This window comes from Phascolarctos cinereus, unplaced genomic scaffold (assembly GCF_003287225.1).
Source record: "Phascolarctos cinereus isolate Bilbo 61053 unplaced genomic scaffold, phaCin_HiC Scaffold_4;HRSCAF=312, whole genome shotgun sequence".
Lineage (NCBI taxonomy): Eukaryota > Metazoa > Chordata > Mammalia > Diprotodontia > Phascolarctidae > Phascolarctos > Phascolarctos cinereus.
In genome coordinates, this window is record NW_027555847.1 from 685232656 (window position 1) to 685251834 (window position 19179).

Here is a 19179-nt window from a genome sequence, read left to right on the forward strand (position 1 = left end):
AGACAACTCGGGCATCTTCCATTGGCCTGGGTAGAAAGCTCCTTGCTTTTGACAAAATGCAGAAACTGAAAAAAAAGAAAAAAAAATCTTTATGGGCCTCTCTTCTCTCCCAGAAGGCTTGCTGCCAAAGGGTCATTACAGAGTCGATAGCAGATCCCTGGGGTACTCCACTAGAGACCTCCTACCAAATTAACATTGACCCAATAACAACTACCCTTTCAATCTGCCATCCAATCGGTTTTGAATTCATCTAATTGTATTATCATCTCAATCCATCTCTCTCTGTCTTCTCCACAAAAATAGTGTGGGACAATGGATGGGATGTTTACTAAAACCTCCTTAAATGCTGTCCACCCAGCATTCCCTTCATCTACTAGTTTAGCAGTTCTGTGATACAGGAAATGAGCTTAGCCTGGCAAATCTGCTCCTGATGAAGCTGCCAGGCTGGCTCTTTGTAGTCACCAGTTCTCTTTTTAGACATCCTCAACTGTCTCTTTAATGATCCAGGGTAAAATTTCCCCAGGAAATGACACTGCGCTCACCGGCTCATCTTTTGAGTTTTCTCTTTCTTTCCTTTAAGACAAAAACCAGGACAACACTTGCTCTTTTCTAACCTTTTGGTATTTCTCTTGTTCTCCAGGATCTTCCAGATGTCTCTGATGATGACCCAGCCGTCATGTCTGCCTGGCCTTTCAGCACCTGAGGATAGAGTTCATCAGAGCCAGGTGACTTGCATTCACCCGAGGCAGCCAGGAGCCCTCTTTTCTACAACCTTACTGATCTTGGGTATTGACTCTGTCTTAGTCATTTTTGTTCTAATGTTTCCTGTGTAAAGGTCATTCTACTGGGCAGAGAAAATGGAAGTAAAACAAAAATTAAGCAGCTCTGTTCTCACTCATTGTCCCATCCTAACCCATCTTTGTTGCTGTTGTTCAGTTATGTCTGCCACTTCCTGACACTGTTTGGGGTTTTCTTGACAAAGATAATGGAGTGGTTTGTCATTTCCTTCTTCAGTTCATTTTACAGATGAGGAAACTGAGGCAAACAGGGTTAAGTGCCTTGCACAGAGTCACACAGCTAGTAAGTATCTGAGGCTGAATTTGAACTTGGGATGACAAATCTTGAGTCTAGGTCCGGTGCTCTATCCACTGAGCCACGTAGCTGCCCATCTTTGAGTCTCCTTCAAATACTTGAATATCTCCCCCTCTTCTCCTCCAATCTTCTGTAGGCTAAACGTCTGTGGTTCCATCAATGTGTTATATAATATGTTCTTGAGACCTTCTGTCTTCCTCTGGGTTTCCTCCAGCTCATCTTAATCTTCTTCAACTTTGATGCTCAGAGTTGACCACACTCCTCCAGATGTAGCCCAAGGCTGAAGACAATGAAACTATCACCTTCCCAGGTCTACCAGCTCTGACTGTTTCTCTGAATGTATTCTAAAAGACTTCCCCAAAACATTATGAACTCATTTTCTTTTGTAGTCAGACCTAAAACCAATCTCCCTTCTTCCCCCACCTAAAGTTCCTGTCTAACCACACAAAGAGAAAAGTTACCATCATCAGCTTTGCTCTTGTTTATACCTTGAGATGAGGTGATTAAGTTACATCCATGATGCATACTGTTTGTAACCCAGTATTAATAATAATAATGCCGTTTTGTATTTCTCTGATAGGAGAAGCATGCTCCCAGAGACGGTTCATCGGTCTATTCACACACAATTTTCATACATCTCTAAAGATTACCATTTTAACAGCTTTTGGGATAGATACTGCCAGGCAGTTACATTTAACAGTGCATAAATCTAATTCCCTCCGCACTCAATTTTCTCAGGCTGCAGAATCAATTTGAATCTGTCAGGATTTTATACTAAAGTCTATTAATGCCCCCTGCCTTTCCCTGCATCTCTTGCTGTCTTCCTAGTCTCTCCTGGCTCCTTCTGTCTTTACAATCTTGCTCTTTCAGAACCTCTCTCTGATGAGGAAGGTGACTCTGATGCCAACTGGCAGCCTCTGATCTCTTTACAACGAAGCCCAATTAGGTGTGAAGGAGAAACACAAGGATCACACTCTGGGTCCCCTGTGAAAGAAACAAAAGCCTGGGAGGGATGCCACCAGGTGAGGCTCGTGAATCTTAACAGTCAAACACTCCCAGGGTGAAAAGAGGCCCTTTTGGACTTCTCCTCCTGTCTTCAGCCTCTTCTTCGATTTTGCAATGTCCTCCATTAAGTGAAATGCCATAGGATTTTATAGCTGGCAGACACCTGAAAGATGATGGGATTGCCAAGTTAGAGCTAAAGGGACCTCAGAGGACATTTAGTCTGTCCCTCAGTTTACAGATGAAGAAATTGAGGCTCAGAAAGAAGTCAGTTGCTCAAGATAACTTTGTCAATGTCATGGCCAGAATTTATTTTATTTATTTTTCTTTTTGGTGAGGCAATCGGGGCTAAGTGACTTGTCCAAGGTCACATAGCTAGTAAGTGTTAAGTGTCTGAGGCCACATTTGAACTCAGGTCCTCCTGACTCCAGGGCCAGTGCTGTATCCACTGCATCACCTAGCTGCCCACCATGATCAGAATTTAAACCTGGAACTCTCCACCCAGGGTTCTTTTCATGGTACCAGGATGCCTCCCTGCCCAGCTGAGAGTGAAAGCAATGGTGAAACTGGTGGGAGTTGTTTTAGGGAGAGGTTTGTTTTATTCATTTAGCTTTTAATGTGAGCTCTTCATTTGGACAGAGTATATAGCAGGTCTATCACCTCCATAGCCCTGAACACTGTAACTCTCAATGCAGTCTAAGATTGATAGCTTTTTCAGCTGCCCTATTACTCTGTTAACTTATATTGACCTTGCATTCCTCTGTCTGTCTGTCTATCTATCTTTATCCTTCCTTCATTCCTTCTCTCCCTGCCTCTAGGTCTGGTGTATTGATACATTTAACTGTCTGCTTGTCTGAAACATGCATCATCCATCATCTGTATTATTTATCATCTATCTATGTATCTATTTGTCTGTCTTCTCCCTTCTTTCCCTTTTCATTCCTCCTCCCCTCCCATCCTCTCCGTCCTTTTCTTCCTTTCTCTCTGTCTCTGTCTCTGTCTCTCTCTCTCTGTCTGTCTCTCTCTCTCTCTCTCTCTCTCTCTCTCTCTCTCTCTCTCCATCCACCTCCTCACTGAGGCTACTAGGAAGTACAGTGGACAGAGCAATGGGACTGGAATGTGGTCTCAAATACTTCCTAGCTATATGACCATTGGTTCAGTTAGCTCATCTGTAAAATGGGGATAATATAGGACCTACCTTGCGGGGTTTTTATGAAGATCAAATGAAATACTATTTGTAAAGTGCTTCACACCCTGTCTGGAATATAGTAGGTGCTATATAAATGTTAGTTACTATTTATCCATCTGCCTGCTTGTCTATCAGTTAGCTGTCATCTTGTCTATTTGGTCAGTTATCTCTCTGTCTCTTTCCCTGACTTCCCAAGAATTCCAGACAGCTGGGGATGGAGTGGGAGTGAGAAGAGTTGTTTTTTCCTTCTTAGTTTGACATTTATTTTACACATTTTGGGCTATGTCAACAAGAGAAAACCAAGGGCTGTCCAGGCAGGCAATCATCGCCAAGTCGCCTGAATGGATGGAGGCCTCTTCCACCAGCTCTGGAACAATCTATGTTGCTGATCCCCCCGGTGAACACTTCTGCCAGGTAGCAATGCTGAGTCCTTCATTTGAAAGTCTTTTCTTCCATATAACCTCCGTTCCATCAGCTACAATAGCTATCCTGGTGGTGGCTCTCTTTAATGGTGAAACTCCTTTGCTGACCCTGTTGACTTTTCTGTAACCTCTGGTTCACGTAGTAGGTTGGCCACAGAGATAAACCATCCCCAGTAATTATTGGTCTGAGGCCAAGTCCAGGGCTCAGGCCCTGGCTGGTCCTTCCCCCTGAATGGGCCAACAAGGCAGTACATCTGAGGTCTCTTTCCAAGAATCAGTCCCATTGAGCCCTAGGGGAGATACTGTGTCCAGAACTCTCTCTGTTTTCTGGACCACAAATGGCAAGGCTACTGGGAAGACCCAGAATTCGGAAAATGGGATGAGACACACTAAGGGAAAGTTAACGTGGTTTTAGGCCGCATTAAGAGAGGCAAAGTTTCCTAGAATGAGGTGGTCCTCCTGTGGCTCTCTTTGGTGGTCAGACCATCTCTGGATTCTTGTGTTCTGTCCTGACTGATGCATTTTGGGAACCAAAAGCCATAGAAAATTCAGAGGGCAGCAATCAGGGATTGGTGTAGGACCGTGAGTCTGAGTTATATGACAATTAGTTGAAGGAACTGGGGATATTAGGAGATAGTATGATGCTGTGGAATAAGGACTGACCTTGGAGTTGCAGGAGCTGGGTTTGAATCTTGCCTCAGATATTCACTACCTGTGTGACCTTGAGCAAGTCACTTAAATTCTTTGGGCCTCAGTTTCCTTTTCTATAAAATAAAGGGGTTGAACAAGATGGCCCCTAACATCCCTTCTAGCTCTGTGTCTAACTGGATCATGTTTAATTTGGAGAAGAGAAGTCTTAGGGGGAACATGAGAACTATCTTCCAGTATAAGAGAGGCTGTCTTGTAGAAGAGGGATTAATTAGTCTTGTTCTACTTGACTCCAATAAGCAGGATTAGGAACAGCGGGTGTAAATTGGAAGGAAGAAAATTTAGGCTTGATGTCAGGAAAAAAAAATAAACCAAAACTTTCTAATACTTAGAACTGTCCCAAAGTAGAATGGACTTACTTGGGAGGTAGTGAGCTCTCTGTCACTAGAGGTGTTTACGCAAAGGCTGGATGATCAGAGGCAGGGAATGTTGTAGGCTAGAATTGGGCCAGATGCTCACAGAGGTCTTTTCTAACTCAGAGATTCTGTGATTAACTCCAAGAGACCCTTGTTAGGTAGAATCCCGCTAACCCCCTTCAATCTCCCATTGTTGACAGAACTCCCCAGAAGCTGGGATTTTCTTCTTGCTGGGGGACTTGATAAAATACAGCACACTACTAATGATAATAATAATAATTTCTCCTCCAATGTCACTATACCCTAGACACAACTTTGGCAGCTGTGGTTGTGAAAGCTTCCATCCAGAGAAGTCTCATTGGTGGTCTTGCCCTAGCTCCATCATTAATGATTTAAAACTGCACTGAGACTTTTGGGATACCCTATAATACATACAAAGTAAATACAACATAATTTGAAGGTGGGGGTTGGGAAAATACTAATTACTCGTAGGATCAGGAATGGCTTACTGTAAAAGGTTGCATCTGACCTGAGCCTTGAGGGACTTAGGGATTCTAAATGGCAGACCTTACTTTTTTTTAAATTCAATTTAATTCAATCCAGTCCAAATGCATCAGGTGCTTACTATATGTAAGGCCTTGATCTAGGTACTAGGGATATATAAAGATCAACTATGCTTGCCCTCAATGGACTTCCATTCTACTCCAGAGGGGTGTGTGACTAGGGCAAAGGATAGCAGCAGAGTGTACCTCCCTCTATCTGTAAATCCTCCTGCCTCTCTCCTCACAATTTTTCTACCTCCCCACCCCACCCACACATCTTTCCTCCTTCCAAGTCCTTGGTCTCCCAATGCTGGCCTATCCCTCCAGGCTTTCTGGCACTGCCTGACATATTAGGTGTCTGGGCAGTGGGCCCACTAGTAGTTCATTTAGCTGCTGATGGCATGCCATTGGAATATAGGTTTCACAAAGCACTGAACAAGGACATTGGTCTTGGATTTTCAGGTATAATTGCTTCCATCAGGGCTATAAATGAGATCATTAGTGTTAGTAGCTCTAGAGCCTGGAGACGATAAAGTCCTCATGGTGGATGGTTCCCTGGTTCTCAGACATTCAGGGATGCTGGCTCTGCTCCTGTTCAGAAGGGGAGCGGAGGCATCTGCATGGCTTCTGGGGATCATGGACACAGCTGCAAATACTACTAATAATATGTGAAGGAGCTGCATAGGGAACTCCCAGTGTGGAAATTCTCCCCACCAACACAGACTAAAACCTGTCTATTTCTATGACTTAGTAGATAAATTCTATCAAGTTGCCCAAAGCCTTAGGGAGCTTAAATAACTTGGCTCGGGTTTCATAGCTAATAAATGTCAGAAGTGGGATTTGAAACCCAAGTCTTTCTCACTCAAAGTCTAGCATCCCCTAAATATATTTGAGGGAGGAAAAAGAGAAATAAGAGAAGGAGGAAGAGAGGAGGAAGAGGAAAAAAAGGAGGAAGAAGAAGAGGGAAAGGAGGAGGAGGAAGAAGAGAAAGATGAAGAAGAAGAGGAAGAGGAAGAAGAGAAGGAAGAGTAGGAATGAGAATGGGAGGAGGAAAATGGCAACAACATTTATTAAGCATCTACTTTATGATGGGCACAGAGTGAAATGCTCCTTATTTACATGAAGCGCACAATTTAATTGGGGAGAAACCAAGCATACTTATAAGTATTTCCAGAATAAATGTAAAGAGATATAAAACAAACACCTACAAGGTAGCTTGGTGGAGGGGCACTAGTAGCTGGGGCAGGGGTGGGGATCAGGAAATGCTTCATGCAGAAGATGCTGCCCACGCTACAGCTTCAATGAAAAGAGCAGAGGAAAGAGGGCATCTCAGTCATTGGGAATGGCCGGTGCAGAGACACACAGATGAGAGATGGGTGTGTGTGTGTGTGTGTGTGTGTGTGTGTGTGTGGTGTGTGTGTGTGTGTGAGAGAGAGAGAGAGAGAGAGAGAGAGAGAGAGAGAGAGAGAGAAACTGAGGACTGAGGAAAAGCCAGTTTGGCTGGATCGAAGAATATGTGAGGGGAAGTAACATCCAATGAAGCAGCTAGATGGTGTAATGGATGGAGCCCTGGGCCTCAAGTCAGGAAGCCCTGAGTTCAAACCCTCTATTTGCCTCAATTTCCTCCACTGTAAAATGGGAATAATAATAGTACCCAACACACAGAGTTATTGAGAGGATCACATGAGATAGTATTTTTAAAATTTTGGACAGAAGAGCTTATATTTTATAGTAGAAAATGAAGACCGGAAGAGGAAAGAAGGAGGAGATCTTCCAGAGGAGGGTGACCAGAATGGTTCTAATTCATGCCACAGGAGGATTTGTTGAAGGAATTGGAAATGTTTAGCCTGGAGAAGAGCACTTAGGGTGTGTGTGTGTGTGTGTGTGTGTGTGTGTGTGTGTGTGTGTGTGTGTGTGTGAGAGAGAGAGAGAGAGAGAGAGAGAGAGAGAGAGAGAGAGAGAGAGAGAGAGAGAGAGATTTAATTACTTGAAGTACTGAAGAGGCATTAGACTTAGTCTGTTAAGGCCCCAGAGGACAGAACAAGCAACATAAGGTAGAAACTGCACAGACAAACTAGGGAAAATGTCCCAGTGTTTAGAGTTGTCCAAAAGTGGGATGGGAAGCCTTAGGATATAATAGATTCTTTATCATCAAAGGACTATAATCAGAGACTGGAGGACCATATACTTGTTGTTTATGTGGACACAGGGAATTCTTTCTGGAGTATGAACTGGACAGGTTAGGAAACTGAGACTCAGAAGAGAGATTTCCCCAAGATCACACACCCAAAAAAGTGTCTGAGAGAGGATTTGAACCCTGGTCTCTCCTGACTCCAATCCAGTTGGACCACACGAATTCAAAGACTAACAGGGAAGGAAAGTGAAGAGAGGGGGAGTCAAAATGAGTGGAAAAACCTGAATTATTTTTAAAGAAGCAAAACCATTACTTTCAAGTACCTATGTTAACTTGGAACTGACTCCTAACATTCTTCGGGTCTGTTTTAATGAATAGACATGAATAAATTCTAATTAAGGATATCCAGCTGTGTGTTAAAGTCCTTTTAAGTACTTAGTAGGTTAAACATTTCCCCCTATAATCTTCATCACCCTTTAATTAGTTTCTGACCCTTTGTTCATGGATTCTTCAAAGGTAAACTTTGGCATAGCCCTGGGGTGAATGATCACAAATTATAATTAATGAGATTTTATTCTAATTAAGGTCAGTTGGGTCTAATCCAATCCAACAAGCATTTGTCAAAGCCTACTATGTGCAAGGCAGTGGGCTAAGCATCGGAGATTAAACAATAAAATGACTTTCTAGTCTACTGAGGAGAAGGAAGATAATCAAAAATCAAGTGATATAACTAGAAATCAGATAAGTAGATACAGTGTAATTTCAGGGGAGAGAAGGTACTAACAGGCAGGGAGGGCTTCCTTTAAGAGATGATGTCTGAGCTGAGCCTTGAAATAAGGAGAGAGGGCATTCTAGGCATGGAGCACAGCTTGGACAAAAGCCTGGAGGTGGCATATAAAATGCTTCATTTGTGGAACAGCAGCCAGCTTGCCTGGAATGTGCAAGGGAATGATGTAAAATAAACCTCGCATCAGATATAATGAGCTTTAAATGTCATTCTGAGAAAGGAGTTTTTGATCTTGAAGGCAATTGGAAACCATGAAAGATTACTGTGCAGGGGAGTCAAATGGTCATTCTTGTACTTTAGAAATATTAATTTGGCAACTGTGTGAAGGGTAAAATAATAATAATAATAATAATAATATCTAGCATTTATATAGCACCTACTATGTGTCAGGCACTGTGCTAAGCACTTTGCAAATATTATCTTCATTTGATCCCCACAATAACACTGTAAAGTAGGTGCTGGTATTACAACAATTTTACAGTTGAGGAAACTGAGTCAGACAGAAGTTTAATGACTTGTCCAAAGTCACACAGCTAATAAGTGTCTGAGGTCAGATTTGAATTTGGGTCTTAATTCAGGGAAGCTAATTAAGAAGCTATTCCTATGGAGGAGAAATAGGATTCAAATTGCATTGGTCCAGGTGAGAGATGATAAGGTCCCAAATGACAGTGTTGAATGTCTAAGCAGAAAAGATGACAGACATGCAAGAGATGTTGTAGAGATGGAGTTGACCATCATATTGGGTGGCTGATTAGATAGAGGGAGTTAAGAGGGAAACATGAAGATGGTTCGAAGGTCTTGAACCTGGGATTCTGGAAGGATAGTTGTACCTGCAGTAGAAACAAAAGTTTGCAAGATGGATGGGTTTAGAGGGGACGATAATGAAATCCATTTTGAACATGTTGAGTTGGAGCTGTCCAACAGGCCACTGGTGAAGAGGAACAACCTTTCCCCTTTTTTTTCTCCCCAATTTGATTCAACAACTCAAATATTCAGATGGATGTGTGATCTCATCCATTCAGGAAGATCATTCATGTTTTTATTCTTGCCCAGCCTGTGTGACTGTTGTCCAGGTTCTCCCACTGGGGCCCACCAATATGCTGGAGGTCTTCCTTGCTTTCTCCAACATCACGAGGATAGCAGTGGAGTCCCTGAGCCATCCTCCTGTCCTCCCTTGCTTTTGCTGCCTGGGCAGCCTGTCTCTCTGTCATACAAAGCCTTCCTTGCCTCCTTTCCTCTTGTTCTTCAGAGTTCCTCCTTGGTTAGATGTAAGGTACTCATGCCCACCACTGTCCTTTCCTTTGCCCTCTGAGTGAGTGCCTCTGAGCTCCTTCTAGCTTGAAGATTCTAGGATAATTCTAGCTTGAGGTCCTGGAGGACAGAGCTTGTGAGGACCTAATGACCCAGCTGAGCCCTGAAACCGTCCAAAGGATGTGGCTTTGCCATTGGGCAGAGACACTATGGTATTCCTGGGTAGATGAGAATTTCCTGAAATTAGGATCCCTTTAAGTACTGCAAGGCAGCTGAGGAGAAGACCTGAGTTGTGGATAAACAAGGTTGAAACACTGGCTGACAGCTGCCCCTCCCAGCTCCTCTTAATGATCAGTCTGGATTCCAGCCCAAGTTCAGCCTACAGCAGGAACCAGTCTTTGTTCTGATTCCCTGGCTGAACCTCTGGCCACCAATCCAGCATCATCAGCATAGCCTCCATCTTCTACAGGGCTCAGCTTGCCAATACCAGGCTTGGGACAAGACACAAAGGACATAAAATTCCATTCCATTTTACAACTATTGAAACACCTCTGACAGTCAGGTGGCTTCCAAGGACACCATCTGCCTCTGTCCTATTGTTTCATGTCAGGCTGTTTTTACATCACCCTGAACTCCCAAGGCAGCCAGGTGGGCACAGTGGATAGAGTGCCGGGCTGGAGTCAGGAAGCCTCAACTTCCTGAGTTCAAATCTGACCTCAGACACTTACTAGCTATGTGACCTTCGGCAAGTGCTTAACCCTGTTTGCCTCAGTTTCCTCATCTGTCAAATGAGCTGGGAAAGGAAATGTCAAAATGCTTTGGTATCTTTGCCAAGAACACCCCAAATGGGATCACAAAGAATCAGACATGACTAAAATGTCCAAACAACAACAAATAACTCCCAGGGGAATTCAACTGGCACGTTGAGTATCTGAACCCCAGTGACACTAGGAGATGCTTGACTCAGTTTACCCACCTTTATGTAGTCTAGTTTTGCCCTAATCTTGTCTCTAGGGAAGGCTCAGATGTGGAGGACAGTGCCGCATAGTGAACAGAGCCTTGAGCAAGGGGTCAGGTGAACTGGGTTTGAATCTTTGCTCCCTTAAGATCACAGATTTAGAACTGAAGGCACTTCAGAGATCATCTAACCCAGAGGTTTTACCCTTTTTTGTGTCCTAGACCCTTTTGGCAGTCAGTATGGTGAAGCCTCTGGACCCTTCCTCACAATCATGTCTTTAAATGCATGAAATAAAACACACAAGATTATAAAAGAAGCCAATAATATTGAAATAGTTATCAAAATTTTTTTTAAAAAAAGTTCATGGGCCCCCAGGTTAAGAACCCCTGATCTAGCCCAACACATTCATTTTATAGATAAAGAAAATGAGAATCCCAGAGGTTGAGTTATTTGTCCAAGATCATGTCCTAAGCGATGAGCAGAGGTAAAATTTGAACCCAGATCATCTGGCTCCCAATTAGCATCCTTTCTAAAACATCCCATTAAAAAAATTCCCTACCTTGCACTTGTCTCATTCTGCTGATATCCTAGTTGTTCATATAGCAGTCTTCCTCACTCCTACTCACCATTGGGTCTTTGGCTCTATCTTCTTGCCCTCAAGTACTCAGGTACTCCCTCAGGAAGGAAGTAGAGTGAATACAATGGAAAGAGAGACTCATTTAGAGGCAGGGGTACTGGGAGTGGGTTAAACTGCAAAGTTGATTGAGACCTTTGCATGCTTTATTTCATTTAAGCTTCAAAACAACCCCCTCATGGATAAGCTATGGGTAGCTCGTATTGGCCCCATTTTATAGATTAGGAAGTTGAGGCTCAGATTGGTTAACTGACTTGCCCACAGTCATACAGCTAGTAAATATCTGAGTTGAGATTTAACTCCAACAGTTCCTGATTGATTGCATGCCTAAGTCTTTGGAAAGGAGAATAAGATTCAGGTCTTGCTTCTCCAGTGCTCACAGACTTGGGGGGGGTAGGAAATGGAAATCAGTTGAATGTAAGAGAGGAGGCTATAGATAGTTTAAAGCAGAGCAAAGTTCCTGGACCTCAAAAGAGGGAGAACTCACTTCCAGCTTCAGAGATGGGGGCAGGGGGGAAATCAAAGATGGCTGCATGAAGGAGGCACCATCTTGGAATGGAGCCTTGAAGGATGAATAGGAATTGGACAGGTGGCAGGGAAGGGGAGAAGATTTCCAGGTAGCAGGAACCTGGATCAACACGTAAAGAATTCTACAAGCTTGAGCAACAGTGAATTGTGCAGTTTCAGGGAGTGAATGATGTCAAGAAGAATTTTGACTGTTGTAGAGTCAAAAGGAAGCTTTTATTGAAAGGTTTTAGTGTAGCAGAGTGAAGATGGCAGAGGGGCTTTAGGGAGAACAATCTGGCAATGTGGATAGACTGGCGAGGACAGAGCAAGATGGAGGTCAGAGACCCGTTAGGAAGCTATTGAAAGGGGCAGCAAGTAGCAATGGAGCAGATTCTAATCCACAGGACTGGGGCATAGGATTGTCAGAGTAAGGACCCTATTAACCCATATTCAGGGAAAGCCCCAACACCTGAATGTGACCTATGCTTCATAAAATAAGCTTTATTTTATGTTTGAGGCAGCTACAGCATGTAGAGCCCTGGAAGACCTGAGTTCCAATATAGACTCAGACACTTACTGGCTATGTGACCCTGGGTAAGTCACTTAACCTCTGTTTGCCTCAGTTTCTTCGACTGTAAAATAGGGGGAGTAGCTGCACCTACCTTGCAGAGTTGTCATGAGAATCAAACAAGATAATACTTGCAAAGTGTTTAGCATAGTCTCTGGCATGTCCTAGTTGCTAGATAGATGCTTATTCCCTTCTCCCATTTGGACATCTTAGGATCTGAAGACCGTAGATTTAGAGCTGGAAGAGATTGTAGAGGCCATCCAGTCCATTTTACAGATAAGAAAACTGAGGACCAGAGAAATTAAGTGAATTGCCCAGGGCTGCACAGCTAAGTAAGTGTCTGAGTCAGGATTCAAACCCAGGTCTTCCTGACTCCATTATGCCACGGATTAATTCTAGGGCATAGATATGGACAATGAGTCAGAGAAAGTTGTTGGTAGGGGGGAGGGAGAAGGAACCCTGGGCCTTTCAACAATGGAACCAGCATCCTTCTACTCACTGGGGCTCAAAACCTCAGAGACACTTCTGACTCCTATTCCTTTCTCAATCCTATATCCCAATCCTATAGACTTCACTCCACTGCTGAGAAAGCATTAAAGCAAAGCTCCCTCGATGAACTCCTTCTTCCCCCCTGTACCCCATCACTAATGCTGTAGACACAAGTCCTTTCCAGGCACAGGTTAGACTGGATGGCCTCTGAGGGCCCTTCCAGCTCTGAGAGTCTATGATTCTGGGAGTGAAGAAACAGAAAACTTTGGAGGCAGAGACCAAGGGGTGGAGGAGGCTCTTAACTCACGCCCTCTATCTCAGTGAAATAGGAGGCAGCTCAGGAGACAGGCCACGTAGCACCATGGAAAGGATGCTGAGTCTCTACACACAGGGCCTGGATTCAGAAACTTACCAGTCATGACCCTTTGGGGAGTCACGTTCTGCTCCGGGCCTCACTTTCCTCATTTGTAAAATGAGAGGGCTTAGACTAGCAGACCTCTGAGTGGTCTTTTTCAGCTCTAAAGCCTATGATCAGGCTTTTAGAATAGCTCCCGGGGAAAGAACAAGGACCTCTCTCCATTTCTACTCATGTGGCTGTAAGACTTCATTCAGATGAAAATTACCAGTGTCTGGGCCCTGGAGCCTGGATTTCAGCTTCAAACGGGAGGCATTTGAGGAACCTGAAAGAATTACAAAACTCTCCGTTCTGATCTTCATTTAAAAACCCTGTCTCAATAATTCTACCCAGGGCCCCTGAGTTGCACAGCCCTCATTATCCTTCCTGTTTCATTTGGGAGGAAATCAAATTGACTTCAATTTGATCTGAGAACCTTTCATCAATGATCTTTTCATGCTGAGGCAAAGAGATGAACTAATCAGAGAGACACATCCCTTTGAAGAGTACTGTCAGTTCAGCCTGGCACCGAGGGGCTCTCGGCAGCTGAAGTAGCCAGAGCTGCCCTTCCCTGCCAGCTTCTCACCATCTCATGGGGAATTTGCTGAGATCTCCATTGACTCTGACAACTCTGGGCTGGGACTACTTGGGGCCTCAAAACTGGAGAAAGAACCCCGGAACTTGTCATCTAATTGTGAGGGATGAGCGTCAAAAGGGGAGGGGCTAGAGTTAGGGCGGTGGGGACTGAGATAGCTCTATAGCTATATCTCCATATGCATCTATTCCCTATACATTATTCCAGGCCCTTTGTTAGGCAGTAGAGACCCCAAGACAAAAAAAAAAGGGGAGATAAAGAAGGGATATAGAGCCAAGGGGAACACAGAAAGTCACACTACAGTATACATACACACACATGTGGGTATGTGTATATACATTATGTATGTGCAGGTATAGAAATGTTTCTGTGTACACACACATATACACATATACATATGCTTACATGCACACATACGCACACAATACCCCAAAAGTCTTAGTGACATTTTAAAGCAATTTTGGGACACCCTGCATGTATGTATAGATTCTGATTTGTTATTTCAGTAACATGGACACGTCCTGGTGTGGAAACTCTCTCCACCAATGTAGATCATCTATAAGCTATAACTTGTAGTTTCAGAAAGAGACACCTGGGAGGGCTTGTAGAGGAGAAATGACTTGTGTATGGTCCCAAAACCAGGATCAAGCAATTAGTCAAATAGCCAGCCTTAATTACTTGCTTAGATTTCAGCTCTCCCTCTGAGCCCTGCTGAGCCTGTGGTGGACTCATACATAGCTAGAGTCTGAGGACCTGTGTTCAAATTCCAGCTCTGTTCCTGCTGTGTGACACACAACTTCACCTGGGTCCTCACCGCTGCGAGGAAATCCTACTATAACTCCCTTATTGATTCACTTTCCACAGAAGTTCTTCCAAACCTTCTGTTCTCTCCTCAAATCTCTCCTGATGTCCCCTCTCCCCACCTTCTTGGCTGGGAGCCTTGCCTCATATTTTACAGAAAATAGGGAGGCTGTTTGCTGAGCGCTCCCTCTTTTCTCCTTGTCCTTGCCTCCTATCACTCAGGTGCCTTTGGCCACTCTGTACTCCTTCACCTTTTTCTCACATGATGGACTGGTCTTACTCCTCATCAAGGCTAACCCTTCTACTCATTCAAGTAATCCCATTCCTTCCCATCTCCTCTAACAGAATCCCACCTCTGTCATCCTCCAGGCTTTTGCTTGTTTTCAATCTCTCCCCCTCTACTGGCTCATTCTCTGCTGCCTACAAACATGCCCATGTCTTCCCCATCCTCAGGGATGGATCTTTCTGTCCCCTAATGATTGCCCTACATCTCTTCTGCCCTCTGCTGCTAAAATCCTCAAAAATGTCAACTACCATAGGAGACTTCACTTTCTCTCCTCTCCCTCTCTTCTTAATCCCTTATGATTTGGCTTATAATCGTATCATTCCACTGAAACTGCCCAAACTTGCCAATGATCTCTTAGCTGCCAAACCCAGTGACCTCTTCTCAATCATTATTCTCCTTGACCTCTCTGCAGCCTTTGACACGGTTGATCTCTCTCTCCTCCTTCATATTCTTCTCTGTCTAGGTTTCTGGGCCACCTCACTCTCTCCTGGTTCTCCTCCTGCCTCTCTGACCCCTCCTTCTCAGTCTCCTTTGTGGGTCCTCCTCCAGATCCCCCTAACCCAGCTCTCCCACATGGCTCTGTCCTGGACTCCTCTTCTCTTCTCTTCTCTTCTCTTCTCTTCTCTTCTCTTCTCTTCTCTTCTCTTCTCTTCTCTTCTCTTCTCTTCTCTTCTCTTCTCTTCTCTTCTCTTCTCTTCTCTTCTCTTCTCTTCTCTTCTCTTCTCTTCTCTTCTCTTCTCTTCTCTTCTCTTTTCTCCTTCTTTACTACTTCACTTAGTAATCTCATCAACTCCCATGCTTGGAATACTCTCCATTTTCCACTCTGTCTACTGACCTCCCTGGCTTCCTTCAAGTCACAACTAAAATCTCACATTCTACAGGCAGCCTTCCCCAACCCCTCTTAATTCCAGTGTCTTCCCTCTGTTAATTATTTCCTATTTATCTTGCATATAGCTTGCTGTGTGTGTGTGTGTGTGTGTGTGTGTGTGTGTGTGTGTATATATGTATGTATGTATACATAGGTGTGTGTATATATGTACATATAATATATTTATATTGTATATATAATATATAGATGTATGTAAAGAAAGAGAGTGAGAGTGAGCATGCATGTTGTCCCCCCATTAGATTGTAATCTTCATGAGGGTAGAGACTGACTTTTGTCTCTTTTTGTATCCTCAGGACTTATCACAGTGCCTGGCACAGAGTAGGTGCTTAACAAATATTTATTGATTGACCTTGGATAAGTCTTGTGATCTCCCTGAGCTTTAGTTTCTTCAATTATAAAATGAAGAGATTGGAGAAGATGGTCTCTGCGGCCTCTTTCAGCTCTAATGCTGTGCTCTGTTTCCACCACTGTTCATTATCCTTTGACAAAAGCATCTAGAAGCTGGGGAGGGCCCACAAGGAAGGAAATTTGGGCTTGCTTTGTCAGGGGAGCAGAAAGCTGAGGAGGTTGAAACCTGAGGGCTCCTATGCTCCAGCCCATGGATGACTGAAGGAGATACTGATTCCTTCTCTATGCTCATAGAGCCCCAAACAAGAGAAAAGCAGGAGGGATTCTGGTTCAGCCCAAGGAAGAATTTGTCCATCAGTCAGGGCTGGACCTGAAGATATCTCCCATGACTCCTCAGCTCTTGGGCTCTATGTCTTATAATAGCAATGGGTTATCACAATTGAGCAAACTCATTTTTCAGGGACTGGGGAAAAGAAGTCTGTGCAGAATTGGGGCCTAGGGACTCTTCAGGCAGAACCCTCTGGGAGCTGGTGAAAAGTTTAAGGCCCTGAAACTAGGAAGAGGATGATGTGGGGAGCTGGGGGGAGGGGTGGGGGGGACTGTCTCAACACAAGTGGAAGTGATGAAAGCCAACTCTGGCACAAGATCAGACCACTGTGATTTTCTGAAGCCCAAGAAACATTCTTCTAGATTTCTAGCTGTTAGAGGGACATGGATTAGTCAGGAAGCCCTGGGAGGAAAGTCATTTGGGCTGGTGAGTGCTGAGAGCCTGGAGTTGGCACTGTTGTAAAGCCAGGTTTTGGGTAATCATCCGTCATCATTTTAGTGCACTGAACTCCTTTCTCCCTCACCCTCTTCAGTTCAATTGAAAAAGTACTCACAAAGCATGTACTATGTGCCAACCACTATAGATTTGACATCATTCTAATAATAGCTAGCATTTATATAGTGCTTTAAGAGAAACATTAAAATCATCCCTGCCCTCAAGCGGCTTACAGTCTACTGGGGGAAAGGTACAATAATGTAAGAGCTTTACAGCTTAAAAGGACTCTACTCATATTTCATCACTTGATCTTCATAATAACCCCAGGAGGTAGGGGCTATTATTATTATTATCATCCCCATTTTATAGATGAGGAAATTGAGGCCAAGAGAGATTAAATGACTTGCCTAGGGGTCACACATCAAGCAAGTATCTGAGACAGGATTTGAACTCAGTTTCCTGACTGCAAATCCATCCCTCTATCCCCTGCAGTACCCAACATGCACCTATAATGCATGCATAAAGGAAATATAAAAATATATATTTTTAGAAGTACAAAGTAATTTTTAAGGGCAGTGGGGTGGGGAGGGAGTAACAATTTGGTGCAATCAGGAAAGGCCTTCTTGAGGAGGTACCACCTGAGGGAGAGACGAGGAGGGAGTGTGTCACAGGTATTGAGGACATGCATGGAATTGGGAGTTGGAATGACTTACTAAGATGCTCAGTGGAGAACAATTGGAATTAGAGGACCTGAGCTTTGGCAAATCATTGCACCCCCCTGGGACTCAATTTCCGTATCTGTAAAATGAGGGAGCTGGGCTTGATGACCTCTAAGAATGCTTCCAGCTCTAAATCTGTGATTCTCTAAGAAAGCCTGTTGGTTTGGAATGTTGTTTATCCTTCGTTCTCGAAGAAGACCGTGACATCAGGAAGGTGATGCCATGACTTATGAATGAATTGGATTTGAGTGAGGGAGGGCTGTGCAAAGTCACCAGCCTCACTTTCTCTTCCAGAGCCATCTGGGTCCAGCAGCCAGATATAGATCAGGATGACCAGAGATGGAACCTAGGCTAGAATGTATAGTGTCTGGGGTTGGGGGTGGAGGAGGGGGTGGATAATAGCTAATCCTCCTGTAAACGGAGCATCTTGGAATCATCGGGTTGTCCATTTAGAGCTTGAAGTTTCCTCAAAGACCACCATGTCCTACCTGCTCATTTCCTTATACATGGCACTCCATCACCTAGGCACAATATCACAATGTTACTCAGATAGGTAGGAGCCAGATTGTAAATGGCTTTGCACGTTAGAGGAATTTCCATTTTGTCCTAGAAGCAATAGAAGCCAGTCAATCAAAAGTCATTTATAATAATAACAGCTAGTATTTCTATAGAGTTTTAAGGCATACCAACTGCTTTACATATATTATCCCATTTATTCCTCACAATAACCCTGGGAGGTAAGGGCTGTGTTTATCCCCATTCTACAGATGAGGAAATTTAGGCTGAGATGTTAAATGACTTGTCTAGGGCCACACAGCTGGCAAAAGTCTGAGGCCAGATTTGAACTTGGGTCGTCCTGACTCCAGGCCCAGCCTCTGTCTACTGGGCCACATCTAAGGCACCATGTTAAGCTCTAGAGATTCAAAGACAAACGTAAAACTGTTCCCGCCCTCTAAGAGCTTATAGTCACTATACATATATAAGTGTATACAGAATATATATTATTGCATATCTATTATATTTATATGTATAGATATATTTTATAAAACATATTTATAGAAAATATTTTAATAAACATGTTATTTATGAATATGTATATGAAATATACATATGTAAAAATATTTATTTTATCCTTTCTCTCCCAAGGTTGGAGCCTAGGAGAGTGGGAAGATGGTGGTGCCCTTGACAGAAACAGTAACATCTGGAAGAGGAATAGATTTTGAGTGAAAGAATGAGTTCTGTTTTGCACCTGTTGATTTTGTGATGTCCATGGAAATGTCCAATAGAACATGTGTGATATGGAGCTGTCAGTCAATAAACATTTATGAAGCCCTACTATGTGCCAGAAAGTGCCCTGGATGCAAAGAAAGGCAATAGACAGTCCCTGCTCTCAAGGGAGTCATAGTGTAAGGGAGGGGTGGGGGCGGGGAAGACAATATGTACAGGTAAGCTATAGTCAGGATAAGTGATAAATCATCAACAGAGGAAAGACACTGGAATTAAGAAGGATTGGGAAGGGCTTCCTGTAGAAAGTGGGATGTTACCAGAGACTCACAAGAGGCCAGGAAAGCCAGGAGGTGGAGATGAGGAGGGAGAGAATTCCAAGCATGGGGGACAGCTGGGGCAAATGCTTGGAGGTGGGAGATAAAGTTCAAGGGATGGCACTGGATGGAAGGGTCCATAGTGGGCGGTGGTGGTGGGGAGTTTAAGATTAAAGAAAACTGGAAAGGGAAGGGGCAGGTTAT

The 19179-nt window shown here is 43.7% G+C and overlaps 1 long non-coding RNA gene across 3 annotated transcripts in view; it reads left to right on the plus strand.

Moving 5' to 3' along the window:
• The window catches only part of LOC110220342 (uncharacterized), a 103982-nt gene extending 85220 nt beyond the window's left edge, over positions 1–18762 (plus strand). For 2 of the 3 annotated variants that reach the window (XR_013485762.1, XR_002327846.2), the window contains exons 2-3: positions 641–725; positions 18581–18762. This is a non-coding gene — a long non-coding RNA (uncharacterized LOC110220342). Of the gene's footprint in view, positions 1–640; positions 787–18580 lie in introns of all 3 variants that reach the window. The other variant, XR_013485763.1, reaches the window with a different exon arrangement.
• Positions 18763–19179: the final 417 nt, after the last annotated feature.